General features: G+C 43.0%; 1 pseudogene; it reads right to left on the bottom strand.

The window, feature by feature from the left end:
- Positions 1 to 2,304: 2,304 nt before the first annotated feature.
- LOC122939356 lies at positions 2,305 to 3,504 on the bottom strand (annotated as a pseudogene).
- Positions 3,505 to 11,781: the final 8,277 nt, after the last annotated feature.

Raw genomic sequence — 11,781 nt, 5'->3', positions numbered from 1 at the left:
TGCCAATGGACTGTTGCAGTGGTGGCTGACGTGAAGCCTCATTCTCTGCTATGACATGCAGACTAATTCTCTGCTGACATGAAGACAGATTCTCTGTTACGGGACCTCTCTCCTCTGCCTGGGTGCCGGGGCCTAAATATCTGAGAATGGACTGTTCCAGTGGTGGGTGACGGGAAGCCAGATTCTCTGCTATGGAACCTCTCTCCAATTGATTTTGGTTAATTTTTATTTATTTAATTTTTATTTTAATTCATTTCCCTATCCACATTTGTTTGCAGGGGATTTACCTACATGTTGCTGCCTTTTGCAGCCCTCTAGCTCTTTCCTGGGCTGTTTTACAGCCTTTTTAGTGCCGAAAAGTTCGGGTCCCCATTGACTTCAATGGGGTTCGGGTTCGGGACGAAGTTCGGATCGGGTTCGGATCCCGAACCCGAACATTTCCGGGATGTTCGGCCGAACTTCTCGAACCCGAACATCCAGGTGTTCGCTCAACTCTAGTCCTGATGTCATGATCTTAGTTATTTTAAAGTAGAGACTTAGACCAACTTTTGCACTCTCCTCTTTCACCCTCATCAAGAGGCTCCTTAATTCTCCTTCGCTTTCTGCCTTGAGAGTCGTATAATCTGCATATCGGAGTGTCACAGGGCACCGTGCTTCTCCTCTCCTGTGCCGCCGGCACCCTGGGATGACATGGTGGCAGAAACACACGCCGTGTCCTGTTGTAGAGCCAAGCGGGAAGCTTCTTCTCTGTGCGGCCGGCTTCCCTCGCTCCCATAGTTACGCTCAAGGGGCTGAGCGCCGAGCTGGCCACTCGGCGCTCGGTTACAGACAGGGTGGGAGGTCAAGTGACGCTGGCCATGTCACATGACCTCTGCTCTTCAGTATATAAACAGGCAACCTGCTAGCCACAGGTTTCCTATGATTAATTGTCCAAGGCTATTTGTTACTGTGTTCCCTGCGCTATCTGGATTTTGACCCGTGCCTGTTTTTGACCCGCTATGTTTTTGCTTGCTCATAAGTTCCTGACGTGACCTCTTGGCTTGAACTTCGGCTTGTGACCTGACCTGTTCTTTTTCATTCCGGTGGTACTTAATTACTCTCCTGGTATTTGACCCTGGCTTCTCCTGACTATTCTCTGCTTTGTCCATTTGTACTTCGTCACTCTCTTGGTATTGACTCGGTCCGTTCACTATCCGTTGTTTGTCTTGTCTGTCATCCCAGCACGTATTCTAAGCTAGGGACTGCCGTCCAGTTGTTCCCTGTCATCAGGATTTGTGAGGCAAGTAGGCAGGGCCAGGGGTGAGGGTGGAGAGCAGTGGTCACTCTCCTATCCCCCTGGGTGTATGTGATTGTGACACTGAGGTGGTTGATATTTCTTCTAGCAATTCTAATTCCAGCTTTTTCTTTATCTAGTCCTGCATTTTGCATGATATATTCTGCATATAAGTTAAATGAATATGGTGATTGTCATACTCCTTTTCCGATATTGAACCAATCAGTTGTTCCATGTGCAGTTCTCACAGTTGCTTCTTGACCTGCATACAAGTTCCTCAGCAGATATGTTAGGTGATCCGGTACTCTCATCTCTTTAAGAACTTGCCATAATTTATTGTGATCCACACAATCAAAGGCTTTGGTGCAGTCAATGAAGCAGAAGTAGATTTTTTTTGGAACTTTCTTGCTTTCTCCATAATCCAGCAAAGGTTGGCAATTTGATCTCTGGTTCCCCTGCCTCTTCGAAAACCAGCTTGTTCTTCCGGTAGTTCTCGATTGACATATTGCTGAAGCCTAGCTAGCAGAATGTTTAGCATAACCTTGCTAGCATGTGAGGTGAGGGAAATTGTTTGGTAGTTTGAACATTCTTTGGCATTGCCCTTCTTTGGGTTTGGGGTGTAAATTGACATTTTCCAGTTCTGTGGCCATTGCTGTGTTTTCCAGATTTGCTGGCATATTGAGTGTAGCACTTTAACATCATTATCTTTTACTATTTTAAAAAGCTCAGCTGGAATTCCGTCACCTCCACTAGCCTTGTTGTTGGCAATGTTTTCTAAAGCCCACTTAACTTCACTCATTCTATCAGGGTTATCAGTGAAATTAAGATCTTTTTTGTATAGTTGTTCTGTATATTCTTGCCATCTTTTCTTAATCTCTTTCACTTCGGTTAGGTCCCTACTATTTTTGTCTTTCATCATGCCCATTTTAGTGTGAAATGTTCCCTGGATGTCTCTAATTTTTCTGTTGTTTTTTTTCTATTTCCTTGCAATGGTCATTTAGGAAGGCCTTATTATCCCTCCTTGCTATTCTCTAGTAGTCTGCATTCAACTGGCAATATTGTTCCCTTTCTCCTTTGCCTTTTGCTTCCCTTCTTTCCTCAGCTATTTGTAAAGCCTCCTTAGACAGCCATTTTGCTCTCTTGCTCTTCTCTTTCTTTGGAACGTTCCTTTTTGCTGCCTTTTGCAAAATGTTGTGAACCTCCGTCCATAGCTCCACAGGTACCGTTTCTACCAGATCTAATCCCTTAAATCTATTTTTAACCTTCACTGCATATTCATGAGGGATATTATTTAAGTCATAGTTGCGAGGTCTGACATAATTTCTGACTTTTTTCAATTTTAGTTAGAATTTATCAGTAAGAAGCTAATGATCTGAACCACAGTCAGCACCAGGTCTTGTTTTTGCTGACTGTACAGAACTTCTCCATCTCTAACTGCAGAGTATATAGTCAATATAATTTTGGTATTGACCATTCGGTGATTTCCATTTGTATAGTCGTCTTTTGTGCTGTTGGAAAAGTGTTTTTGTTATGACCAGTGTGTTATTGTGACAAAATTCTATTAGTCTCTGACCTGTTTCATTTTGTTCTCTGAGGCCAAAATTGCCTGTTATTCCAGTTATCTTTTGATTTCCTACTTTAGAATTCCAGTCCCCTATGATAAGAGTTACATCTTTTTTTGGTGTTAGTTCTAGAAGGTCTTGTAGGCCTTGATAGAATTGGTCAGCTTCAGCCTCATTAGCATCTGTAGTTGGGGCATAAACTTGAATTATAGTGATGTTAAATAGTTTGCCTTGGATTCGAACAGAGATCATTCTGTCATTTTTGAGACTGCTTTTTTCACTCTTTTATTGACTATGAGGGCCACTCCATTCTTTCTTTGAAATTTTTGCCCACAATAGTAGATATAATGGTCATTTTAATAAAATTCACCCATTTCTTTCTATTTTAGTTCACTGACTCCCAAGATGTCGATGTTGAGTCTTGCCATCTCACCTTTTACCACCTCCAAATTGCCTTGGTTCATAGATCGGAAGTTCTAGGTTCCTATACACTACTGTTCTCTAAAGCATAGTCTTTCCTTTCACCTCCTGCCACATCTGCAGCTGAGCATCCTTTCAGCTTTAGCCCAGTTGCTTCATTCTTTCTGGCGCTACTTGTACTTGCCCTCTGCTCTTCCCCAGTAGCATTTTGGATACCTTCCGATCTGGGGGCTCATCTTCCAGTGTCATATTGAGTAGCCTTTTGATTCTGTTCATAGGGTTTTCTGGAGTGGTTTGCCATTTCCTACTCCAGGGATTTACGTTTTGTCTGAGCTCTCTGCTATGACATGTCCATCTTGTGTGGCCCTGCACAGCATAGCTCATAACTTCACAGAGCTACAGTACACAAGCCCCTCTGCCTTGACAAGGCAGCAATCCATAAAGGGGCCAGGCCTTCATTAATTCTCTACAAACGCTCTACCAGCCTTGCACACGCTGAGCAGAAGTTAGGCCAGTCCTTGAGCCGGTTGGTATCTTGTACAGTTCATGCCAGTGCTGACATTTAGAGCTATAACTATGGTCAAAAACATTATATGTCCTTCATAGCCAACTGGGTAAATGTGGCTTTGGCCCAGGCACACCAGCAACTTGGCCAGATGATGGCAATGCCACCTCTGCGTTGTAATTGTTTGATTTCTGCGCCAATTGCCTCCTCTGTCTCTTCATCCTCCTCCTTGTCCTTAGCCTCCACTGTAGGCACAGTTCAAAATGGTCATCCAGCATACGACCTATGCAGTACATATTGCCACATGGTTCTGCACCTGGTCAGCCTGGTTGAACGGAGTCACAACGAGGAGGAACTGCTTTATGTCATCAACCATGAAATTGTCTGTCTCCTCACCAACTGGAGATAGAAACCGATGGTCACTGACAATGGGAAGAACATTCTGTCTGCACTGCGTCAGGGAGGGCTGACCCATGCACCCTGCATGGTGTATGTTTTCAATCTGGTTGTCAACCAGTTCCTCAAGTCTTCCACCAAACTATTAGAGCTGTTAAAAATGTCCAGGAAATTGTGCATACACTTCAGCCACAGATTAAGTATGAATGTCACAGAATCCATTAGTAAAATATACATCTATTAGTTATATTTTGCTTTAGGTTACAACTGACCTTGTTGTAGTGGTTACTCTTACTGCAGACTGCTAGCAATTCATTCATAATTTCTAGAGAAATAATAAAGGGATGGCACAGCACAGAGACATAAGATGAGATGCTCCAGTACCGTTGTTACTCAGGCAATGCATGTAGCTATTAAAACAGGCAGTGGTGACAGGTCCTCTTTTATACCTCTCTACAAATGACCAAGTTCACGGCCAGCTTGTTTTAGGGCTATGTGTGGAAATTAATCACTCCCAGACCAGGCCATTTAACCTCTCCCTGACCAGGCCTTATTTTGCAAATCTGACATGTGTCACTTTATGTGGTAATAACGTTGGAACACTTTTACTTATCCAAGCCATTTAATAATTTTCTCGTGGCACATTGTACTTCTTGTTATCGGTAAATTAGATTCAATATGTTTTACCTTTATTTATAAAAAAAAGCCAAAAGTTAACAAAAGTTTAAAAAAAAACACTGTTTTCTAAAATTGAATCTCTCTGCTTATAAGACAGATAGTGTTGCCTCATAAAATATTCATTATTTAACATTCCCCATATGTCTACTTTATGTCGGCATAATTTTGGCAATGTAATTTTATTATTTTAGGACATTCTTACTTTCACTTTGTAACACATGTAACTGCCATTTTAAGCAAAAAAACATTTGTTACCATGAAGTGCAAGGAATTTAGGATTAATTGTGAATCAAATTTTTTTTATAAACTTCAGACCAAATTACACTTCAAATGCTTCAATTCACTCAACACCAGTTATAAATACAGGCCAGATTGTATTTGTTTGGATAATTGGATCTGTAGCTAGGTACAAATGTTCTTGTGTTATACCTATGTGAACTTTGTCTAAGTTAGGGAAAGCAATTGCTCACTTCAGGAATACCATGGCAACCATACTCAAGAAGCACCACTCAGCAGTTTCCACATTGATATGATGAAATATTTTTTTTTTTTTTTTTTTTTTTTTTTTTAAAATTTTTTATTTATAAAAAGTAACGTAACAAGGTACATTATAAGCATCTCATTCGGCAAGCATGACGTAAGCTTTGTACATCTGAATACAATCCATGTTAATAGGACTACAAAGCAAAATCAGGTAACACATTTGTTAGCAGACAGTCAGGAAGGCAATAGTCTGAAGTACAATATGTCGTAAATCAATTCCCTGGTGAAAGCAATGTAAGTTTTAAAGTCGTGACAGAATGGAATTCTAGGTCTACTTTCCCAAATGAAGGAAGACTGGGGGTGTCTATATTCAGCCCACACTTCCACTGTTTATTGAACATGTTGTAATTGCGTGCTTCCTAGGAGGAGAAGTCCTCAGACCTGAATAACAGCTCGACCTTCAATTTCTATTGTTGTACAGATGGGACTGAGGTTGATAACCAAAGTTAGGCATTAATAGGCAAGCAGCAGTCAGTAGTTGTCTGAAGAGAAATGTGGGGAGAGGGGATGTTGTATGACAGATCAACTTATTGAAATCGGGTGTAGTTTTCAACCCAGACTAATGGTCTAAGCTGAGCGCCACTCGAAATGTGTAGTTTTATACAACAGGAGAAAGCTCTATGTGAACTTAACGTTAGCACTCATATATAAAGCCATAGCAAATGAATGCAACTTCTTATTTGGGGTGCCTGTATTCTGCCCAAAGTTTCCAGCGTCTACAGAAAGTACTATGGGTGCGTGTTTCCCAAGAGGAAATCTCCTCAAACCTGTATATCTGGTCAACCTTCAATTTCCACTGTTCTAATGGAGGGACATCAGTCGACAGCCAAAGCCTAGGGACCAACAATCTGGCGGCAATTAGGAGTTGTCTGAAGAGCGGTGAAGGATAAGGAGGGGTTATTTGAGTATTCATATCAATCAATGCCAATGAAGAGGACATCGGGATATTAGTGTGACAGATTTGGTTGCAAAGGTCAAAAATGTTGTTCCACCAATTATTGATTAAAGGACAGGACCACCATATATGGAAGAATGTCCCCCTATCTCCCAGACATCTCCAGCATTCATCAGACGATGTACTTGAGTAAAGGGAGGTCACATCTGGGGTTTTGTACCATCTTGTTAAAAGTTTGTACCCATTTTCTTGAATGCGAACACAGCGGGAGGATTTGTGTGGGGCCAACAATAAACTGGGCAAATCAGCTAATGAGATATTTATAGCCAGGTCTTTTTCCCATTTGCCTATGAAAGCGGGTTTAACAAGTAATGGGAGGGTGTGGATTTTACAATAGAGCTGTGAGATTAGCTTTTTAGGGGGAGTGGGATGATTGATGAGAGATTCCGCCCAAACCAGGGGACGAAGTAGATCGCCATTATTGATATGTTGCGATATGAATGAGTGTAAATATCTTACAGTAGGCGAAAGTACGCGATGGAAATTCAATTTTGATTGTATCTCCCTGATAGTGGGAGGATGGTCTTCTTGTTGGAGAAGAGTGAAGATGGAGGTATTTGAATCCCTGATGACGCGAGGGGTGCAGTCTCTTATCTCCGGACGGGAGGTGCCTATAACATCTCCTACCGAGAGAAGTGTTGATGGGAAGGGTATTCCACAATGTGTGGATTGAAAGTATTTCCACGCCTGGAGGGTGGCCTGAATTAACGGAAACGAGGAGGAAGGGATATTTTCTATTTTAGGGGTACCCAGCAGCAGTGAGCGGAATGGTTGTGTCACCAATTCCTGTTCCATTGCAACCCATGGTTTCAAGTTAGAGGTTCTAAGCCATTCCACTGCTCTCGACAGCAGGATAGCTCTGCCGTATAGCTCAGGGTCCGGAAATGCTATGCCTCCTAAGTGTTTGGGTTGGGACAGAAGGGAGTAGGAGATTCTCGATTTTTTCTGGTTCCAAATGAAAGAGCTGAAGAGTTTCCTAATGGAAATATAATACTGTTTAGGGACTAGGATAGGTAGGACCTGCTGAAGGTAGGTGAGGCGAGGGAGTATCAAAGAAACCAGAAGGTTTTTACGTCCAAACCATGAAATAGTGGGGATGTTCAACCTTTTTATTTCAGTAGTTATGGATTGCAATAGAGGGAGATAGTTGAGAGCAAAAAGATCAGAAGGGTTGGCGCTGATTTTAATTCCTAGATAAGAGATGTGGGGAGATGACCAATCGAATGGAGATTGCTTTTTAAGGCTTAGCTGGTTATGTTGTGAAATCTTTATACATTTTACTAGTGACTTTTGCTTATTTATCTTAAAGTTGGATAAAAGACTATATGTGTCTAGGTACTTTTGGATTATGGGGAGTGAAGTGCTTGGGTTAGAGGTCATGATCATAATGTCATCAGCAAAGGCCGCAAGTTTATGATCACAACCTCCCAGTGTTACACCGCGAATATCCCGATCCGCTCTCAGTCTGAGGAGTAGAGGTTCCAGCGCTAATACAAACAGCAGGGGCGATAAGGGGCATCCCTGACGAGTACCATTTTTTATCTTGAATGGGTCAGTTAGGTCTCCGTTAATCAGAACCGAGGCTGATGCTTGGGCATACATTGCAAAGGTGGCTTGTGCAAAGGGACCAGGCAGGCCAAACCCAGATAGTATTTGCTTCAGATAATCCCAGCTAATTCGGTCGAATGCTTTTTCCGCATCCGTGCTCAGGAGAAGTAGTGGTTTGGAGTTGTGGGCAGAATAAAAGATCGCATTCAGGACCCTAGTCGTATTATCCCTACCCTCCCTACCTCTGACAAAGCCCACCTGGTCCCCGTGCACAAGCGTGGGAAGAAAGGTGGCTAGGCGATTTGCCAGCATTTTCGCCAGCATTTTAAGATCTATATTAAGGAGTGATATGGGTCTATAGCTCGCACAATGTTTAGGATCCTTCCCTTCTTTGGGGATCAGGGTTATGTGAGCCATCGTCATATCTCTGGAGAGATCTTTCCCCTTTAAAGCTGAGTTACAAACTGAGAGCAGATGAGGGAGAACTATTTGTTGGTAAGTTTTGTAATAATAAACTGGGAACCCGTCCGGGCCTGGGCTTTTGCCTTGGGGAGATTGCTTTAAAGCCAAAGCTAATTCCTGTAATGTAAAGTTGGAGGCTAGCTTGAGGTTTTGTTCGGGGGAGAGTTTGGGAAGGGAAATGGATTTTAAAAAGGACTTGAGAAGGTTTGAGTGAGTGTCTGGGCTCAGAGCTGGGGGAAGATTATAAAGAGACTCATAGAAAGCACGAAATTGAGTGCCAATCATTTTTGAAGAGTATAGGGGTTTACCCTGGGGGGATTCCATCTGGTGTATATAGTTTGCAGATCGCCTATCTCTTATTCTACGCATCATAAATTTAGACGCTTTGTCTCCATGGGCGAAAAATTTATGCTGTGAGTTCAAGAAATACTTGGCAGTGGATTTGTGCATAAGGGCTTTCAGTTCTGCTTTTAAAGAAGAAATTTCCGTAAACTGTGTCTCTGAGAGGGATTTTTTATGTATTTTTTCTAGTGAAAAAATCTTGCTTATTAAGGAATCTATCTTTTTATTTCTTTCCTTCTTTAAGAAGGCTCCAAGACTAATGAGATGTCCCCTGATAAAAGGTTTATGGGCATCCCATAGTGTTTGTTCTGATATCTCAGGGACATTGTTCAGGGAGAAATATTCTTTAAGAAGCTCCGCAATCTTTTCTTTGGTGTCTTGATTGTCAAGAAGGGATTCATTAAGACGCCATCTAAATTTACTGGGATTCGGTATAGGGGCTGAGATGGATAGGAAAATAGGGGCGTGGTCCGATAGGAGGATGGATCCTATTTTGGGGTCACGGCATAGCTGGAGATGTTCCTTGGATACATAAAGGTAATCCAATCTATGATACGAGTTGTGGGGGTGGGAATAAAACGTGTAATCTTTGGCGTCAGGGTTATAGACTCGCCATACGTCTAAAAGGTGAAGGTTACGGAAGCCATCCTGTATGAAGCGGAGGGATTTAAGGGACAAGGCTGATCTATTAGAAGAGGAGTCCAGGGGCGGGTTTAGGGTGACGTTTAAGTCTCCCCCAAGTACTATCAAGCCTTCGGCATATGATTCTATTAGTGGGAAGACCTTTGCAAACCAAATATGTTGTCCTGAGTTGGGAGCGTATAAATTAATGATGGTGTAGGTTTGGGGACCTATAGAGCCCTTAACTAAGATGTACCTCCCTTCTGGATCTTGAATATGAGACATATATTTAAAGGGGGTATTCCTCTTGAATCCAACACTCACCCCCCCAGATGCCGCAGAGTTGCCCCCGCAATGGAACCATAGTGGATAATTAGAGAAAGAGAGGTTAGGGTAATGATTAAATTTAAAATGGGTTTCCTGGAGAAGAAGGACATTGGCCCCAGATTTGCGTAGCAATGTAAAGATCTGACTCCTCTTAGAAGGGGAGTTAAAGCCCTTCACATTGAAGGACGCAAAGGTGAGATCAGCCATGCTGAGTGATGTAGTGGAGGTTACCTTGAGGAAGCCAGGTCCTCTGTCCAGGAAAGTCTAACTGGGTGCTGCGGTTTATGTTGTTCTGGGGGAGTGAGTCAGGAGCCAGAGAAATCCTCTGTGTCGCCATGCAGATGGAGCTGTTATGAGTGAGTACCTTTGAACCAAAGTAAATAATAGAACAAAAAAACATTAATTTAACTTTCAATAAACAAGGCCCAACTATATGGGACATTTGAAAATTTGAGATAAGGATCGCAAGGGGGGAAAAGGTGTGTCAACCCTGTTGTGACCCTCACAGCAATTAACAGTAGCCTCAGTCATGAGACGTGATAACTGAATGACAGTGCGGATTTTATGGAGATAAACCAGGAGAAGGGAGAAAGATAAAACATAGAAACAAAGGGAAGATAGAGGAATAGGGAGAGGAGCAATAGGATCCCAAAATGAATGACGTTGATAAAAACATCAAATCACATTAATATCCATAGGTGGCGGAAAGTGAAAAAGAGGACAGATTAGGGGTTGCAGAAAGTCCAGGAATATCAGACTATCAGACTTAATGTTTAGTAACCCGAGTCTAAGGTGTCATCTGGGCAGTCTTGCGCTTGGTCTTCTGGGATCTTGGGGTGCGCGGAGGCTCAAAGGGAGCAATCTTCGGGATCTCAGGCAAATCTGTAAGATCTTGATACAGTTCCCAGTTTTCGATCGGCAATGGAGAAATCTGGAGATGTTCGTATACGCCATCCAAATCAGAGTAGGTTGTAATATTAAAGCGGCGACCCTCACAGAAAAAGGACATTCCAAACGGAAAGGACCATCTGTATGGTATTTTCTTGGCTCTGAGCCAATCCGTCAGGGGTTTCAGGCATCTCCTCTTCTTCAGCGTGGAGGGGGCCAGATCTTGAAAGACTGCTATCGGAGCTCCTTCGTAGGTCAGGTCAGTGATATTTCTTGCAGCTTCCAGGATCAATGTCTTCGTTTGGTAGTTGAGGAATCTGCAGATAATGTCCCTGGGTGGATCCGAGGGTTTCGGCTTGGGGCGCAGCGCTCTATGCGCCCTCTCTATTATCATGTCAGCAGGCTGGTCCGGGCCCAAGATGGAGGTGCAGATCTCCGTCACTGCCGCTGAGATGTCTGCCGTTTCGATTATCTCAGGAACTCCTCTGAAGCGCAGATTGTTCCTGCGCCCTCTATTCTCTTGATCCTCCACTGCGCTATGAAGATCGTTCAGATAGGAACGGCATTTTTGCAGGGAGAGAGCCGTGGCAGATTGATGCTCTAAGACTGCCGTTTGCCGTGATTCCAAGGCCCCGACTCTGTCTCCTATATGATGGACGTCTTGGCGAAGGGCCGACAATTCCGTCAGCACCGGTTCCATGGCTTTGCTAAGGGACTGTTTTAGAAAGCGACGGGTGATCGGGAGAACGGTTTTGCAATGGGAATCCTCCGTATCGCTTTCTCCCTCAGAGATGTCAGCGGACCGTCCGCGCGCTCCACGTGAAGGAGCCGGCGCCATCTTAGGTTCTCTGGCCGCTACTGTGGCGGCCGCCTTTTTTATGAATTTATCCATGTCTCCGCTGTTAATCGGAGGTTTAGGGGTACTAGGATGATCTCCAGCTCTTGGGTGGCCGATCTTGACCATCGTCACGTCTGCTTGCTTGAGATAGCTTCTGCTGTGCAGGGTTTAGACCGGAGAGCTCCCGACTATGCGGCCATCACAGTCCGGCGCTAGCTCCGCCCCCATGATGAAATATTTTATACTGCATTTTTATTTTTATATGTTACCTTTGCATTGTGGTAGTTTTATGTGAGCGCATATTGATGGTTACAAAAGAAATCAAAACGGTAACATTTTTTAAACATTTTGATTTTTAATAATAAACTATAAATTTCTATATAAATAAAATGGAGTAAATATAGAAATATGCAAGTATTTCAA

Source organism: Bufo gargarizans, chromosome 5 (genome assembly GCF_014858855.1).
Source record: "Bufo gargarizans isolate SCDJY-AF-19 chromosome 5, ASM1485885v1, whole genome shotgun sequence".
NCBI classification, from domain to species: domain Eukaryota; kingdom Metazoa; phylum Chordata; class Amphibia; order Anura; family Bufonidae; genus Bufo; species Bufo gargarizans.
This window is presented reverse-complemented; position numbering and strand designations above follow the sequence as displayed.